Source organism: Pinus tabuliformis, chromosome 5_2 (genome assembly GCF_031772625.1).
Source record: "Pinus tabuliformis cultivar Carrire ecotype Pingquan chromosome 5_2, CPIR1, whole genome shotgun sequence".
Lineage (NCBI taxonomy): Eukaryota > Viridiplantae > Streptophyta > Pinopsida > Pinales > Pinaceae > Pinus > Pinus tabuliformis.
Genome location: NC_142306.1, coordinates 328,160,860 through 328,179,722, shown reverse-complemented (window position 1 = coordinate 328,179,722; position 18,863 = coordinate 328,160,860).

The following is an 18,863-nucleotide window of genomic DNA, read 5'->3' as shown; positions in this document are numbered from 1 at the left end:
CCTAGAGTGCCTTCCCCCTTCAAGCAATCACTAAACATATCAACTTGTCTCTTACCAAGTAGACAAGGGATAAATCAACCCATCAAAGAGGGAATCTATAGATTGGACCTCACCTTTAAAGAGCTATGAAATGGCATCGTTATTCTTCCCCTATACATGTAGACACCATAGCCACTCACTTAAGATGCCTCTTGGTTAAGTTTGTGTTAGCTCTCATAGACTTTGGGTGGAGAATAACCACCATATTCCTTAGCCATATGGGATTTACCATATGTGCCACCTATATAAGCTAGAGACCAAGATGCACCTCATTTTCATGTGCCCCTTATACTATGAGATTAAAGGACACTAACACTGCCTTTATAGGGACTTAGGAAGCTCCCTCTTAACTTTCTTTTGGCATCATAAGTAGAGATGCTCAGTCGTCTTCATCTAAAATATGTTCAAACATATGTCTCAATTCTTGCATGTCCCTCCACATCACATGACTATAAGGAGGATCACCTCGTACTTTCATGTTGCTTTATTGAATCAAGGCAACAAGAGATCAATGAATTTCTTAAGCACTTCAAACCATAGAGTAGTGAGACCTTGAATCCACCCTTGACACCCCCCAAGGGTGGTTGACGAATATCCTTGAGGTTAATTTAGAGGTGTCAATTTAGACCTAATACCACACATTACCACAATGACAAATGGATCAGCTCTAGACAAATTCAAAATAAGGCGCCTACTACTCATCAAACCACCACTCGACTTCAATAGAGAAATGTGAGTCCTATCAGGAGTTTCTTTCCTCTAACCTTAGGTGTTAAGAAATTTAAGATCCCTCACTCCTACATTCCCACCAAGATCACGCTTATGGTTCTCGATGACTCCAAGAGTGAGCTTGTACATTGCTCACCCCCTCATCCTTGATCATCGGGAAGAGGGGCCCTTAACACGCTAACCCATCTCAAACTGAATGGACAAGGAATGAATCATGCCATCAAAGAGGCATCTATAGGTTGGACCTTACCTCTAAAGAGCTATAATATGGCATCATTGTTTGCCCCCTATACATGTAGACATTAGATCCACTCACTGAGGATCGCTCTTAGTTAGCTCTATGTTGGCTCTCATAGAATTTGGATGGAGATTGATCACCATATTCCCTGGGCATATAGGATGTACCATATGTGCCACATATATGAGTAAAATACCAAGATGCACCTCATTTTCTTATGCCCCTTCTACTATGACATCAAAGAACACTAACACTACTTTATAGGGACTTAGGAAGCTAACTCTTAACTTTATTTCAACATCAAGTAGAGATTCTTAGCCCTCTTCATTCAGGGGATGTTCAAACATGGATCTTGATTCTTGCATGTCCCACTGCATCACATGGCCACTAAGAGGATCACCTTACACTTTCATGTCGCTCCATTCAATTGAGACAAAAAGAGACCAATGGATCTTCAAAGCTCTTCAAACCATAGAGTACTAAGACCTCCAATATTCCCATGACAAATCCCTCAAGCATGGCCAACCAATATCCTTTAAACCAATTCAGAGGTGCTAGTCTAGACCTCAAACCATACATTACCAAAGTGGTGGATGGACCAACTTTAGACAGATTGAGAACAAGGTGCCTCCTACCCATCAAACTAGCACTCGACCTTAATGGAGTAGCAAATCTTATTTCCTTTGACCTTGGGTGTTAGAAAATTTATGATCCCTCCTATATATCCCCAAAGGTCATACCTTATGGAACTCAAGCTTGTACCCTACTTACCCCCCATCTCCATCGATCATCAGGACCAGCGGGCCTTAGCATCATCCTCATTTTTCTCTCACACTTGATCATCATTGAGATGTTATATTCTTGGATTCTCATTTTGTATTAATGCACCTATAATGTTATTATATAGCCTTTTCTTTTAATTAGATATTCTAGTGATTAGATTAGCTAGACACTTGTATATGTTGTACTTTTTCTTCCACTTTCTAGCTTTAAACATTGCCTGGGAGTTACTTCTACACTCCCACGTTGTATTCACACTTAATGTATCTTTTATTCCCATAGACCTAATTTTGTGTTCAATCACTAGACATTAATAACATGATATTACCTTATCTCATCTTATTCAAAAACGAAATTTATGGTCTACAAAACATATGAAATTAACTCTTTTCGTAAAAACTACAGAAAAGCAAAGAACTAGAACCTAGGAGACATACCATTTCATAAAATTATTACATAAGAGAAGAGGTTTCCTCCCTAAACTCCTTTATAACCACAATACCTTTAGCCAACAATTTGACCTTAAAAATATGTTTGAAAGAATAAACACAAAGGATTCCAGTAGATGATCACCAATTGGCCTAAGAATAAAGTTATGCAATTGTGATATCCCTTTCATCCAATTGATTGACAATGATGAATCCCCAAAAATTTTAATACGAGTTACATTCATTTGTAAAACACATTTATCTTAAAGCCATGCACTTTGCAAAATTACTGGAACCCATTCCTAGACATATCTTAAACTTTACATAAAGAGAGTTTAATCAATTAATAACTCCACCATGGCTGCTAAATCATTGAGGACCCTTCTTTGCATTTTCATATAAGCTCCGAATTAGAAACTTGTCAATTCACTCATGTCCTCCTTAATTGAAAACCATTTTATATTATGGCGTCACAAATCTCACTTGAGCATTAACCTTAAAGGGTGGAAAAAAATTCTTAGCAAATATTTAGGAATTTGTAGCTAGTGAAATTCCCTCATTAACTAAACAAGGAAGAGATCTAAATTATTTCAATCCAATTTTAACAAACCATTTCCTCAAACATTCTTCCAGAAGCTCACCAAGGCATACATTTTGTCATCCTTCTAATACGTTCAACTTCTTCTAGATATGTTGTGTATATGGGTAGTTAATAGACAATTAAGATATATTCTCTACTTATGTTCTACACTGCATACAATTCCCTAGACCCTACCTGCTCCTCCTTTGCAAAATTTCCCATGTCAGATCTTTACTTGTTAATGTAAGCCACATAAAGATTTTAGTGTTTTTTGGTGCTTTTATCTTCCACCTTGAGCTCCACTGATAGATAGACTTGTGATTATATGTTGCATAGTTAGCTTTGTAGCCATCATATTCAACTATATTCATGTTTTTAGACTAAGTGATTTTGTTTCCTACTTTGACGTAATATGACCTTTCTTTAAATTATTTTTATATATGTTCCATAATATTGTGTGATCCCCTTTCAAACTTAAATATTGTGCATACCTCCAACTTCAATGCTAGATTTCTATAATAAATGGATATCATACTCAATTGAATGTACAATTGCATCTTGCATGAAGATGTCTAATCATTCCTTTAGATAAGTCTCTTTCCCCGTAATCCAAGAAAATAATCGAATCCAATCCCAACCTACATATCATTTCCAGCTTTCCAAGCCAATTGATTTCTAATTACCGGGAATTCATGTAATACTACCTTCTTGTTGTATAAATTGTTCTTCATTTTCTTTTTTGGACTCCTAATCAAATTAAATAAGCTCTTTAGACATGTATATTTGTGTTCAATAATATTTTTTTCACAATAGACTGTTAACTACTAGGAACCTTCCAAAATGATGTATATGTTTTAGACCCCACCAACCCTCCTCCTGTGTCCTTGTTAATAACTACTATTTTACCAATTGTATACCATCCTCTTCTTTCTTCCTTGGTTAAAGGAATTTAAACCATGTCTTTATGATTTTTCAAGAACCCCTTTAGGGATATTAGCAAATGAATGCCAAAACATCGATATAGAGCTTCCATTGAATATTTAACTAGTCCCAACCACCCCCTATTGATAACCATCTATTACACCAATTGTTAACTTTACATTTTATCTTTTCTAACAACTAACCTTAGTGTTTCTTGCCATATGCATTTGGTTTTACGAGAAACCCCAAATATTTAAAGCCATTGTGTGAATTGATGAACATAAAAGGGAAAGTCCCTAGTAGCAATGTTTCCATATTATGTTTCAAACCATTAAAGAAAATCAATTATTTATGCACATTTACTTCCATGCTTGTTGTCACTCCATAAAGTTCCAATATCTCCTTCAAGTTCCTTGCTTCCCTTGTACCACCATTAGACATCAAAACATCATCAACAACAAGTACGTATGTTAAAGATAAATCCCTTCCAATTCCAACTCCTCTAACCTCATAATCTTCCTACCTCCGTTATAGCTCTACTAAAGCCTTCAACCACGAAAGGAGAAGCAAAGGGGTAAAGGGAAACCTTGCCTTAAACCTTTAGTTGGATTAAAATATTAAAAGATGAGACCATTGATAAGAACAACAAAAGTGATAGATGTGATACTACCCATCATCCATTTAACCACTAAAAGACAAAAACTAACATGTTGAATCACCAATATAAGGTATATCCAACTAGTTGTATCGTAAGCCATAGATACGTCCAATTTCATAGCCATGGAAAATGCATTCTTAGTTTTTATTGTATGTAAACCTTCGTACACTACCTAGTCAGCTTCATGAATCTATTTGCTCACAATAAAACCAAATTGTTCTTGAGCAATAACTTCTCAAAGTTATTTTTTCTTTTACAACGAAAATCTTAACTATGATTTTATACACATAGTTACACAAAGACATAGTTATGAACTCACTAAATGTCTAAGGCTTATCCTTTTTTGGAATCAAATCTAGATATGTATAATTAAAGGTTGGAACCTTATTACTTGACCTGACTTCTTCAATAACTCTGGTAGTGATCCAAAATGAATTTTGGATAGACTCCTAAGTCTAAGTGTTCCTCACAGAGGAAAATGAAAGTCCAAGGAATGTCCTAGACATAGCCCCATTACAGATATATTTTCATTCTGAATCTACTGCAACTTGAATGGGAAAAAATGGACTTAGGATGCAGAAGTTATCACCGAAAGAAGATGCCCTTTGTTCTTTGGAAAAAGAGGCAAAATCCCCTAAAATGGGCAAAAAACCCTTATAAAGGGAAATCGCATCGGAAAAAGGCAAAGGGAAGGACTTAAGCAGAGGCGAAAGAAACCCCAATCCACCGATCTGATTAATCGGATCGGAGGCAGGCACATGTGCGATATCGGGATCCTAGACTTGGCGATTGCGATCATGCGATACGTCGATCACCGATGATCGGATTTGCGAATCGGCATCGGCGATGTACAGAGCCCTTGGGCCGTATGCGACGCGATATGCGATAGCGATCACGACGGGCAATCTTAGCCGTCGGATCGCGAGAGGAATGGATGGCCAGGATTAAATCGGATCAGCAATTGCCAGACCCGACGGATTTCATAAGCGTAATTCATAAAATTTGAAATCCGATAAAAGGGGATTTTTTGTGTATTTACGTATTTCTGCTATAAAACCAAAATTCAAAGGAATACGCCCGAAAAAAATAAAACCAGAGCCAAAGGGGAAATAAAGGCACGATTAATGGTATTTGAGTTCCGTAAAGGCAGATTTCGGGCCGGCCTCAAGCAGTAAATGGTTTTGGGTTGGCTCCGCTCGATCCCACACAATGAACGACGCACGGCTTGGCGGAGGAACAGGGAAACCGCCTTTTCGAGCGGGTAACCTCCATATTCCTAAGGCGCCAAAGATCGCATATGGACCGTTGGATCAGAGATCTCGTAGATCGATGGTGGGGATTGTGCTAAGGGCAAAAGGCGAACCCGATGTGATTATAGGGCATATTCGATAGAATTTGAAGTCCGATAAAAAGGATTTTGTCGAGATTTTCTTTGTATTTTGGATTTTAAACAATGAACCCACGCCTATGCTGCTTGCGATAGCGATTTAAAGGCGGACCCGATGGAATATAGGATGGATTTAATGATATTTCAGGTTTGATAAACGACAGATTGGTGGATTTTCCCGTGTTTTAGTGTATTTCTCTGTTAAAAAAAGAATGACTATTCTGAGGATTCCAAAGGCACCGATGGTCCTTCCCTTACAGAATAGGTGGCCACCATCCCCGAAGGCGTTTAGCAATGATTGCTAACGCTCAAAGGGGGGATTTGAGCGGGAGCCAAAGAGCCTAGAAGAGGAAACAAACGGACATCGCCGATTGGCTTAAAAGTCACAGAATGACATAGGCAGAAAGGGCAGTGCTGAGACAGGATTGCAGAAGGCTAAGCCAAAGTAAGAAGTAGAGGCAAAAAAAGAAGCCAAAGGCAAAGAGCCAGAGCCAAAGTGAAAGCTGACGAGCCAGAGCCAGAGCCAAGAGCCAAAGCCAAGAGCCAGAGCCGAGAGCTAGAGCTAGAGCCGAGAGCCAGAAAGTCGAGAGCTTCAAGAGCCAGGGATAAAATGGTGTCTAAACCCATTGTTTCTGTGTAAAACAGTGGAGTTGAGCCAAGAGCTTGTAAAAAGAACTTAGACCATAATCCCAGAGAGCCTAGTTGAGTTGACTAGAGCTCAAGGAGATGTAGCCCAAGAGTTTTGGGTGAACTCCATATTAAATTGTTGTTCTGTGTGTTTTGTTTTATTGCTGCATTGTTTACTGTTATATATATGTTGTATCAGCATAACAACAGAATATTAAAAGCACATAAACAGTTCTAAAACAGACATAAGCATACACCTTATTTTCAAGCACATATTTAATTCCGCGTTGGTTAATCATTTGTGACTTGGGAATATTTAAGCTTTGGAAGTGGGAGAGGTTCTTGTAAGTTAGACAAGAAGCCTAAGTGCCCCATTTTCAGATCAAGTGGTATCAGAGTTGAGATTGATTAACCTCACCTTCAAAGAAGGTTATATCAGAATGCTTGATTGACAGAGCAAAGATTGCTTGTCTAAAAGGTGTTTAAACAGCCAGAGGTTGATTGTATGCTTGTTTGCAGACTGACTATTGTTTGAGTTTGCAGAGGTGAAGGAAAAGTTGTTGATAGCTCAGTCTAGGAAGGACAAGAAGGAAGAGGCGTTGAAGGCATTCTTCTATTCCAAAGGATCTCAAAGCAATCCTTAGAGCACAAGAGGTTTGTTGCAAAAGGTTGTTGAATAAGCTCTTTATTAATTTTGTTTGAAGTTCTTTTGTTCATTGGCATAATGACAACTTCTACAAGTGAGTCATCAAATTATTCTTTCTTCATCACAAGACTCTTTGATGAAGATATGAAGCAAGACTTGTCCACCATGATGGACAGGGTGAGAGAAATGTATGAGGATGGAAGAAAGAGCAACATACTTAGAGAGCAGTTGAATTCCATGAAGGAAGAGAAGCAGTTGCTTTCTGACAGACTACAGGAAATGGAGAGGCAACTTCATATTGCAAATATGAACCTAAAGAGGATGCATGAGTTGGAGTCACAGCTCTTTGTTGCCAAAGAAGCCTTAGTCAAGTATTAGCTTGAAGAAGAGGTAAACCATTCCAGTTTGTCTTCAGATTCCTTTAAGAATGCTTATATTGGTTCTTTTGCAAGACATACCAAAGGCATAGGTTCCAAGCTAATGTCCAAGATGGGCTACAAAGGAAAAGGCTTGGGTAGACATGCACAAGGTATTTTTGAGCCAATAATAATTGAGGAAAGGCTTAAGTATTTGGGTCTTGGCTATGGACAAGCTTATGGAGAAAGTTCCAAAGCTGCCATGAAGACCATTAAAACAACTCCAAGAAGGAGTTGCATTGCAGGTCTTCAAGAGTGTGAAGGTCGTATTCAGGAGGAATGCAATAGCTTGAAACAACATTTGCAGGATGCAGGTGTTTAGAAGCACGCACTTGAACTAGAGAGTTGTGGAGACTCTGACAGCCTTGAAGAGATTAATGGTGTTCTAAAGGAAGCCACTTCTTCATTTGCTTCACCTCCTCACGAAGGCAATAAAGGTGAAAGAGGCAGGTATAAATCTGGTTCTAAACATTTTCCTTTTGATTTTGCAAAGCATGATAAATTTCCACATAAGCATTGGAAAAGAATTGCATGTTCCTTTTGTGGTTTGGATAACCATCATGTTTCTAGATGTTGGAAGAGAATGGCCACATAAAGGAAAATTTTGAAGGAAAAGAAGCAAAAAGCCAAAGGTCCATTGGACAAGGCAAATCATGGTGTTAAGAGGACGCACATGCTACCATAAGCAAGGGCATCTTGCTGCAAAACGTTGGACTCTGAATACAACAATGCTTCCACAAAAGCTGAAGAAAGTGGAAAGAGAAGATGGCAGAAATGAAAAGGAAGATTCCATGACTGATGTGTCTCAAGATGATTCACATGTTGATGCTGATGTGCAGACAAAGGTAGTACCTTTGAAAGGGATTGGTGAGAAATGGCTAGAGTTCTTATCCAATTAAGGTTGCATGTCTATTGATGCATTTATTTGCATTTCTTTGTTAATGAGATGAAAGTTGCAGGTTATTACCAAGAAGGTGAATGGAAAAAGGTTGAGTAGGAGACTCACTTTGTTGCAGCAACATTATATTTCGTTTCAGCTTCGAAAGTACAGTATGCTTAAGTGAAAGTTGAAGCATGAAATGCATGCATAAGCATGATGTGCATGAACACAAGGATGTTGATGTTTTCCTTGTTTTGAACATGTATGTGTAATTAACTTGTAGGGTTGATTGCTTTGACATGCATGTGATGCAATGTTGACTTGGGAGAAGTTATCTTGGTCTCCAAGATGGAGATAATAATGAAGTGTTTCATCTTTTGAAAAAGAGTCCTAATGGTATTTTTCTACATGCTTGACTTGAAGGGTCATTTGTTTAAAGGCATTTTTTTGTGGGCTTGTTATCTAGTCCATCATTTGTATGCAGATGTAAGACATGGAGGTGTTCACAAGCTGTGTAATCTGTTTCTTTTGTTGAAGCAGGAGTTTAGGCCATCTAGTTGTTGTCTGTATTTCTGTTGTTGTTAACAGTTGTTGTTTACAGCTTGTCAAATAGGTACAAATGAAAGTTTTGTGAAGCAGATATACTTCACATTTGTTTGAACAACCTTGGATCAATGATCAAGGCAAAAGAGTTCAAACTACCTTCTATGACCATCTCAGCAGAAGTTCTACAGGAAGGCAAGGAGAAAGACAGTTCGTCACAGGAAGACCAGCCCATCCAGGAAGGGAAGTGGTTAGAGACTTTAGTTCAGGGGCACTATGCAAGGAAAGTGTGTGGAGGCTGAAAGAAGAGGGTGTTGTTACTCTCAGGTATTGTTCAGATCAGTATATCAGTCTTTTGGAGACCAAAAGTTCTTTTAGTGGGAAGGCATGATCCAAAATGAATTTTGGATAGACTCCTAAGTCTAAGTGTCCCTCGTAGAGGAAAATGAAAGTTCAAAGAAGTTCCTAGACATAGCCCCATTGCATAGATATTTTCATTCTGAATCTACTGCAACTTGAATGGGAAAAAATGGACTTAGGATGCAGAAGTTATCACCGAAAGAAGATGCCCTTTGTTCTTTAGAAAAAGAGGCAAAATCCCCTAAAATGGGCAAAAAACCCTTATAAAGGGGAATCACATTGGAAAAAGGCAAAGGGAAGGACTTAAGCGGAGGCAAAAGAAATCTCGATCCGCCGATCCGATCAATTGGATCGGAGGCAGGCACATGTGCGATATCGGGACCTTGGACCTAGCGATTGCGATCATGCGATACGCCGATCACCGATGATCGAATCGACGAATCGGCATTGGTGATGTATAGAACCCCTAGGCCGTATGTGACGCAATATGCGATAGCGATCGCGACGGGCAATCTCAGTCGTCGGATCGCAAGAGGAATGGACGGCCATGATTAAATCGGATCAGTGATTGTCGGTCCTGATGGATTTCACAAGCGTAATTCATAAAATTTGAAATCCAGTAAAAGGGTATTTTTTGTGTATTTACAAAGGAAAAAGCCCAAAAGCGATAAAACCAGATCCAAAGGGGAAATAAAGGCGCGATTAATGGTCTTTGAGTTCCGTAAAGGCGAATTTCGAGCGGGCCTCAAGCGTTTAAATGGTTTTGGGCTGGCTTCGCTCGATCCCACACAATGAATGACACGTGGCTTGGCGGAGGAACAGGGAAACCCCCTTTTCGGGTGGGTAACCTCTGTATTCCTAAGCCGCCTGAGATCGCATATGGACCATTGGATCGGTGATCCTGTAGCTTGACGATGGGGATTGTGCTAGGGGCAAAAGGTGGACCTGATGTGATTATAGGGCAGATTTGATAGAATTTGAAGTCCGATAAAAAGGATTTTTTCGGGATTTTCTTTATATTTGGGATTTTAAACAATAAACCAAAATACAAAGGAACTCGCGCTTATGCAGCTTGCGATAGCGATTTAAAGGCGGACCCGATGGAATATAGGGCGGATTTAATGATATTTCAAGTCCGACAAATGGTAGATTGGCGGATTTTCCCGTGTTTTAGTGTTTTCTCTGTGTAAACAGAGAATGAATATTCTGAGGATTTCAAAGGCACCGATGGTCCTTCTTTTACAGAACAGGTGGCCACCATCCCTGAAAGCGTTTAGCAATGATTGCTAACGCTCAGAGTGGGGATTTGAGCGGGAGCCAGAGAGCCCAGAAGAGGAAACGAATGGACAACACCAATTGGCTTAAAAGCCACATAATGACAGAGATAGAGAGGGCAGTGCTGAGACAGGAGCGCAGAAGGCTAAGCCAAAGTAGGAAGCAGAGGCAAAGAAAGAAGCTAGAGCCGAAGAGCCAGAGCCAAAGAGCCAGAGCCAGAGCCAAGAGCCGAGAGCCAGAGCCAGAGCCGAGAGCTTCAAAAGCCAGGGATAAAATGGTGTCTAAACCCATTGTTTCTGTGTAAAATAGTGGAGTTGAGCCAAAAGCATGTAAAAAGAACTTAGACCATAATCCCAGAGAGCCTAGTTGAGTTGACTAGAGCTCAAGGAGACGTAGCCCAAGAGTTTTGGGTGAACTCCATATTAAATTGTTGTTCCGTGTGTTTTGTTTTATTGCTGCATTGTTTACTGTATATATATATATATATATATATATATATGTTGTATCAACATAAAAACAGAATATTAAAAGCACATAAACAGTTCTAAAACAGACATAAGCATACACCTTATTTTCAAGCACATATTTAATTCCACATTGGTTAATCATTTGTGACTTGGGAGTATTCAAGCTTTGGAAGTGGGAGAGGTTCTTGTAAGTTAGACAAGAAGCCTAAGTGCCCAATTTTTAGATCAGGTAGAGCCTTGCTCCACAAAGCCATGGGATCCTATAATAGAACTCCAGTATGTAATTGTTCAAGCTTAGACTTTTATTGTCTTTGAAAAAGGTTTAAATTGATTTTTAATCCATCATTTGAATTGTCTTCTATTAGCATCTAATTATCTTATCCTGTAACAAAAATGGAAAATTTTGATTTTTACTTAAAAATTTCAGCTATGTTAGCTTTATTTTCCTCTCTTTTATATGGATTAAAAATAAGGGATTTTGAGGTTTACAATGTTTATAAACTTGATCATTGATTTTCTTCTACATTTTCCATCTCCCAAATAGTATTGACTCTTTTCCTTAGATTTCCAAAGTTATGAAAGAACTCAACATTCTCATCTCCCTTGTCTAAGCACATAGCCCTACTTTTCATCCTCCATTACCCCTCTCTCTATTCTAGCATCTTTCTCTTCTTCATTTCCAACTCCATTAGTTTTGATCTCCCGTCCTCCTCTTAAGTCCCTTCCTTGTTCTACTCATACATAACCTCAATCTCCTTCTGTACAACTTTTAGATCCATGTCCATATTTTTTTTTCTTATTTGTTGCTCAAGCTATGATAGCCCCCTCTAACTTTTTCAAGCCGACTACAAGTTGAAAGGCTAGTTGTTTCCCCAAAGTTATGATCACAAAACACCCATTCCTTTTAACCAAATCTTCAAAAGTTTCCTCTTTCATCCAAATGAGATTAGAATTAAAGGGTTGACACATTTACAATCATGTTTCTTTATTTGTAAAAGGATTGGTAATAATATGAGCCTCCCCCAACCTCCACCTAGGTTCTAACCTTATTTGACTAGTTTAGAAGAGCCACAAAATAAAATTTTGTTTCATCTCTTTGAGACCCTTGCCTCCTAAGACCTATTATTCTGCCAAGTAGGCATGGGTTTTACTGGTTTAACATCCACATAACTAACCTCCTTGATCTTATATCTAAAAAAGTCAAGTATTATATTCACTCTAGCGTTTCCCCCAACTTTTTGGATCTATTCAAACTAAAGTCAAGAGCCCCACCAATTATATCCCTTTCATCCTTGATAAACACTTTAAAGAAGAATACCTTGCATTGAACTTGTATATCCTTATAGTGCCCATAACAGTTAATCATTGAAGCCTTTTGTTCTAGTTCCTTGAACATACACTATGTCAATATACTTGAATTAAAAAGATAATTACTTGGGTAAGGTTTTTCCATCCAATGATTGAGGTGGCCACCCACCGCTTACACTGACCTAACAGTTCTCTATCTTCTTGGTAGTTTTTCTATGGCTTTTTTTCCCTAAAATTATGGGGTCATTTTGAGGCCCTAAACGGTGTTTTTTGGCCATTTAGAGGCCATGGGTTGCCAACCCATGACATTTCTTAGCCCAAGAAAAACGTTGCAAGCTAGTTGATGAAATTATCAGATAGTTTTTTCCAGCAAGCTACAATGCGCCCCAAACCGACATTCTATGCAAAAATTTCATCCTAGGAAGTTGATGTACCAACTAATCACCTCGAGGCTCGCAAACCTTTTGGTACTTCACCTTCCAGGGTTAGGATTTTGGACCTGTAGGGTTATTTCTTTATGTTAAAAGGCCATTCTTTTGCCCTCTTGTAATATCTTTTTGTGAATGCAATCCCCCATCTCTCTCCCTCTAGAGATAACTACCACCATTCTAACATATTTGTGTTTTACAACATTTTATTATTTTAGTTATCAATGGAAGTTTCGGTTTTCACTATATTATTGTGCTCTTCATTACATTTCTCTCTATGTGTGTGTTCCATTTCCTTTTCCTTTCATTTCATTCCTTGTACAACCTAGATTAGTGGTATCAAATAAATATGCTCCTTGTTGTTTCTTAGTCCATCTCCCTGATGAAATCAGGGTACAAAGGGCTGGGTCTCGAGTTGGTTTCACTTAGGAATGATCACTTTCACCAACCCAAGTGAACTCCCATGGTGGAAGAAAAGAGAAGTCATGAATCAAGATATGTTATCAAGTCAATGCTTGAGGAAGCACTCACACAACAGAGGAATGAGATGATGAAAATTTTCACCCAGATCCCTTGACAACTGCTAACAGCAATTGAGGCACCTTCAACAAGCAACAATTTTGGAGGTGCGACACCCTTCAAGGTACAAGTTAACTTTGATATCCCCTTATTTGAAGGCCAAATAGATGTATATGCTTTGGAGAAATGGTTAAATATGTTAGAGGGTTGTTATTATGTCCATTTATTTTTCTAACAATGAGAAGATCACCTTTGCACTTCTGAAATCCCTTCCCTATGTCAAAGATTATTGGGAAGCTTACTAGGAGAGATACAACAAAGATGAGTCTGCAATATTCAACGTAGGACCCACTTGGGTTGCTTTTGTTGATGATCACAAGGAGGAATTCTTCCCTATAGGGAATTATGGTGACTAGTACATGAGAGGGAAAACTCTATGAAAGGAGAGAGACCATGCAACGCCAGGTTACATGAATATTTTCCTTACCTTGCACTCAAAGCTAGGTATCAAAGACTCTGAGTGGTGCCTGGTTTTAAAGTATCGTAGTGGCCTACATACGTATATCCAAATAGAGATGCATTTCCTGGGCATCTCCTCGCTAGGAGTCTCTTATCGATATGTTGTTAGAGTTGAGTAGAAATTGAATTAAAGGAATAAATTAGAGTTTGGGTCTAGAAATATGCTTCAAGAGAAGATTGGAAAAGGCAGTTCTAACCCAAAAAACAAGGGACAAAGCAAGGAGAGATAACCTCAACTACTAGCCCAAGTTATAGGCAAAGAACGGTAATGTGAAGTCGAAGAAGGACACTGGAAAGTGGTGTGAGATCCACTAAATCCCATTGTCAAACATTAATTAATGCCACTCAAAACAATCATTGTTGATTGATCTTAAAGTAAAGGAAGTGAACCTTGGCTCAAATTATAACTTCGAAAACATGAAAGCAGATCGTTGATGCAAAACCCAATGCTACCATTGCAACCATAGAGATTAAAACAGAAGAGTTAGAGAAGCTTGGGGAGGGGGAGCACCTATTCCATTCAAAGATGTGGGTTAAGGGGCCACATTACATTTCATTGTTAATAATGGGATCTAGAAGAACCTAATCTTAATTGAGGCCATCAAGAGATTTAAGTGATTGAAAGTATCACACCCCTAAACATACACCATTGGTTGGTTGGGCCATGAGCGAGACATCTAGGTCAACTGGGGATGTCACATATCCCATGATATGAAGCCCTTCAAAGACGAGGTATTGTGTGATGTTGCCCCACTCAAAGTTTGTGATGCCCCTTTAAGACAACCTTATATGTGGAAATGTCATGTTGTTTATGAGTCTTGTCAGTGCAACATTATAGTTACTCTAGGGGGTCAGCTTTACAAGGCACCATAAGTAGTTTTAATTACCAAAATTTTATTGGTCTTAGCAAAATAATGCTCGAAGGTAATATATCATACTACAAAGTTTGTCCTCTTCATGGTTCGATGAGAAGGTGAAAGGAAGGTCACTATGGCCACCATTGATCCAAATCTTTTACTACATGAATGCATACATAATTGCATATAAAAGAGCATGTAACAAAGTAACTTAAACATATGAAAAGAAGTGGAAATAAAAAAAGCAACCATGAGATCAAAGGCACAAAATGATTTGATTACGGAGTTCACCTAGAGTGGGCTACGTCTTTGGGCCCTGCTCAATGTGGGGAGGCCTCTTTCATTAAACAACAATAGAAATAAATTACAATCAATTTTACATAAATGACCCTTATACCTCCATTTTCTGACATGGACTGAAAATGAAAAGCTCAGTTGCAGAAACAAACATCACCATTGGATTCGTGGCATGAAATCGTGTCAAACGACTATAAACTTGACCCTATTCTAAGCAAGTGATCTCTGGAGCTCTAAGGAATCTTTAGATTCCCCGCAAAAAGACTCTCCCAAAATCCCCTAGGAATCTTTCTTGAAATCCATGCCCATCTGGGCATGGTTCTGGCCTGGGCGCGCTCCTAGTTCCACCTGCAATTTGATTCTTGTTGCTTGGTTTTGTCACTCCTCCTCTGTGCTTGGACGAATGATGGGTTATAAGTAAGATTGGAGGAAAAGTTTACAAAGGAGTCGTTTGGCCCGTTGGTCGGCGGCACTTTGAAATAGAGTTTGTTGGGGGCGGACTGGGCTCAAAACTCAACGTGCCTCAAATATGGTTCAGACATGTTTTGAATACACTACATTTTGTTTATGGTTTTTACGGTTGTTTAAAATTGGGGCCGCCCGTTGGCGGGTCGACCCACTTGGGTCAGGCAGGTTCAAACCCCGCTGACCTCCATCCACATGTTGTTGTATTGATTGGTGGGTTGGGCGGGTCCGCTGGTGGGTGGCCTACCCACCACATTATATTCAAACGTATGCCATTGGGGGGTGCCAGCCCGCCACCACCCACCCCCCCCCTCCCACACACATGGACATATAAATATAAGGCACACTATACAAAAATTTTCCACCGAGTTCTGAGGGTCACCGAAAAATTAAAGAGGCAACAAATTCACCCGTTTCGACCAAATTGTTGCCTCGTTAGTCGCTGCCATTGGGCCTAGTTTGACCATAACTTTGACCAGCCATAACTTTCACATACGAACTCGGATTGAGGTGTCTTTCACGTCGTTGGAAATCTTGTGTCAAGATCTTCGAACTAACCCTGTTTCCACTTCAAATCAATGACTTTGATTTTTGAGATTTTTCAAGGCCACTTCTATTTCTGGAGCTACTTGGATCAACCATAGACTTAGCACAAGGGGCTCTCTATATAAGAGAAGTAGGTGTACAAGATTGTAGAAGTATACAAAATTATCTTTGCTTCACTTGTGGGGGTGCCTCTGCACTACCAGGTCAAACACTCAATTGAATTGGTACTTGGTGCTCCTTTACGTGATGACCCAATATATAGATGCTCTCTATTATAGAATGAGGAAATAAAATGGTAGATTCATTAGCTCATCTTAAAGGGTCACACTCAACCGAGCTCCTCACCTTGCAAGAGCCCAATTGTGTTGGTGCAAAAGAAGCATGGGACATGGAGACTATGTATTGATTATACAAACTTGAACAAAATAATTGTCAAAAATAGACCTAATCCCCTGGATTAATGATATTCTTGATCAACTTAAGGTGGAAAAATTCTTTAGTAATATGGATCTGAAGTCAAGCTACCACTATATTCCAATTGAGTAATCAATGTATGGAAGACAACCTTCAAATATAAAGAAGGGATTTTTGAGTGGTTGGTCATGCCCTTTGGCTTGAATGCTCTAGCAATGTTCATGAGAATGATGAATGATATCTTGTAGTCGTTCACAAAATCTTTTATGGTTGTATATTTGGATGACATCCTCATATTTCATAAAACCTATGAAGAACACTTTAAGCACATTTAATAGGTCACGAGGACCATGTGAAAACACAAGTTGTATTCTAATCTAGAGAAATGCCCATTTGGCATGTAGAAAATTTAGTATCTGGGATACATCACAGATAAACATAGGGTGCATGTGGACCTAGCCAAGATTCAAGTCATTTGGGATTAGCCATCCCTAATGACCCTAACAAAACTCTACAACTTTTTGGGCCTTGCTAACTTCTACTGAATGTGCGTGTTGGGGACCCCTCCTATCACTTGGCCCTTAATTCAAGTGACCAAGGGTGGAGCCAAAGAAATTTGTTCCTGGTTTGAATCACAAAATGAAGAATTTGAGGATTTGAAACACTACTTCTACTTTGCACCAATCCTCACCTTGCACTCATCAAGGACATCTAGATGCCTATCACAATGAAATTGTCTTTAATACTATTAGAACATACCCCACCTATGACAAGGATATGTACTCCATCATACAATCATGTCGATAATGGAAGCATTATATTATGGGGAAGTTGTTGATCACCCACACTGATCATAGGCCTTTGCAATTCGCAAACATAAGGAAATTTATAGAATGTATGCCATTAAAAATCGTCCACATACTTGCAATAATTCCACTTGAACATCAAGTACAGGAAACACAACACTAACTATGTTGCAAACTACCTCAATTCACCCCTGGATGTGGCACTAACCACGATTCTTAACTGTTGTGGGCGTGAGACCTCTCGATGGCCACAATTATACAATAATGACTCTCACTTTGCTACGACATACCATAAATTGATTGCAGATAAACAAATTCTATACTTCCACCTCTAAGATGAACTCTTGTTATACCTGGGTCACCTTTGTGTTTCTTTAAGCGAACATGGCAAATTAATTTGGGAAGCCCATTATAGTTGGGTAGTAGGGAACTTTGGTGTGGAGAAGACATTAACAATGCTTCAGAAGTATTTCTACTAGCCAAAGCTTCAACAAGATGTTTATCAGTATATCATACCTTGCATTTCCAATGCCATTTCTAAACCAACCATCAAGAAGCAGGGGTTGTACACTCATCTACATGCGTTAGACAAGCCCCGGGAGAAAGTTTCCATGGATTACATGTTATATTTTCCCTCTAGCAAGAATGGTAATGATTGTGTGTTCACGATTGTTGATTGGTTCTCTAAAATGACCATTATGGCTCTGCGTAAGAACAACATCACAGTCGAATCTTGTCAATGCTTGAAATTGATGTGGTTTTCTTGCAAGTCTTTCCCCATTTTGACATAATACAATGCCCATTTTGACCAATAATATCATCCTTTCAAGCCTTTTTAGATTAAAGCCACCAAAAGAGACCTGCAAGGTAATTTGTCTATATTATATATTTTTTCCAATGGTTTAGCATGATTATGAGACTTAATTTGGGATTTATGCTATTAATGAGGGTTTTTTTAGCAAATCTGGTAACCTTCATGGGGATCATGTAACCAACCTCCAAATTCAAGAGGGTTCCACTATTCTTGGGAAAAAATGAAAACATGGTTTTTCTTCTACACACCATCATTATTTTCTCATGTTAATTTGCCAAGGGTCATTTCACAAGGAGTCGGCCTCCAATCAAACTCGTGTTGACCAAATCTCCAAGTTTGGAATGAAGTGCAACTGTTAAACCTATACTAATTGATTTTCCAAAAGCTGCATATAACACTAGTTTAGAGTTTGATAGGTGGGTTCGTTGTCTAGAATTGGCCATGAGATCCACTCATATCTTCCTTTCTTGGCTTTTGTTGAGATCAACCTATATTTGTCGAGCAAGAGAGGGGATCCCCTGGATCTTCCTGTTCGCTTCTCTTCTTCATGTATTTGTGTAAATCACGACTCTGTGTGCATCGCACGGGAGAAAGGAAACGATTAGGAAGTAGATCAATGAAATTTGAATTATTTTATCATAATATTGATCAAATACCGAGTTTCGCTTACACTAGTTGACATGCAATTTAATTTGGATTGAATTTTTACGATGTTGTGTGTTGGTGTTTCACATCTGATGTGTCTACATGCTTTACGCTTAGTTTAGGTAGTTAATATGAGCAACATGGTTGGTTGGGAGGGCCCACCAATCCAACCACATCTATCTTGCATCTCTATTGTACCTTGTCTCTTGAAAGCATGTCGTAACACCTTGTTTTATATACTCTATTTTGGTTTGATTTGTGAAGTATATTT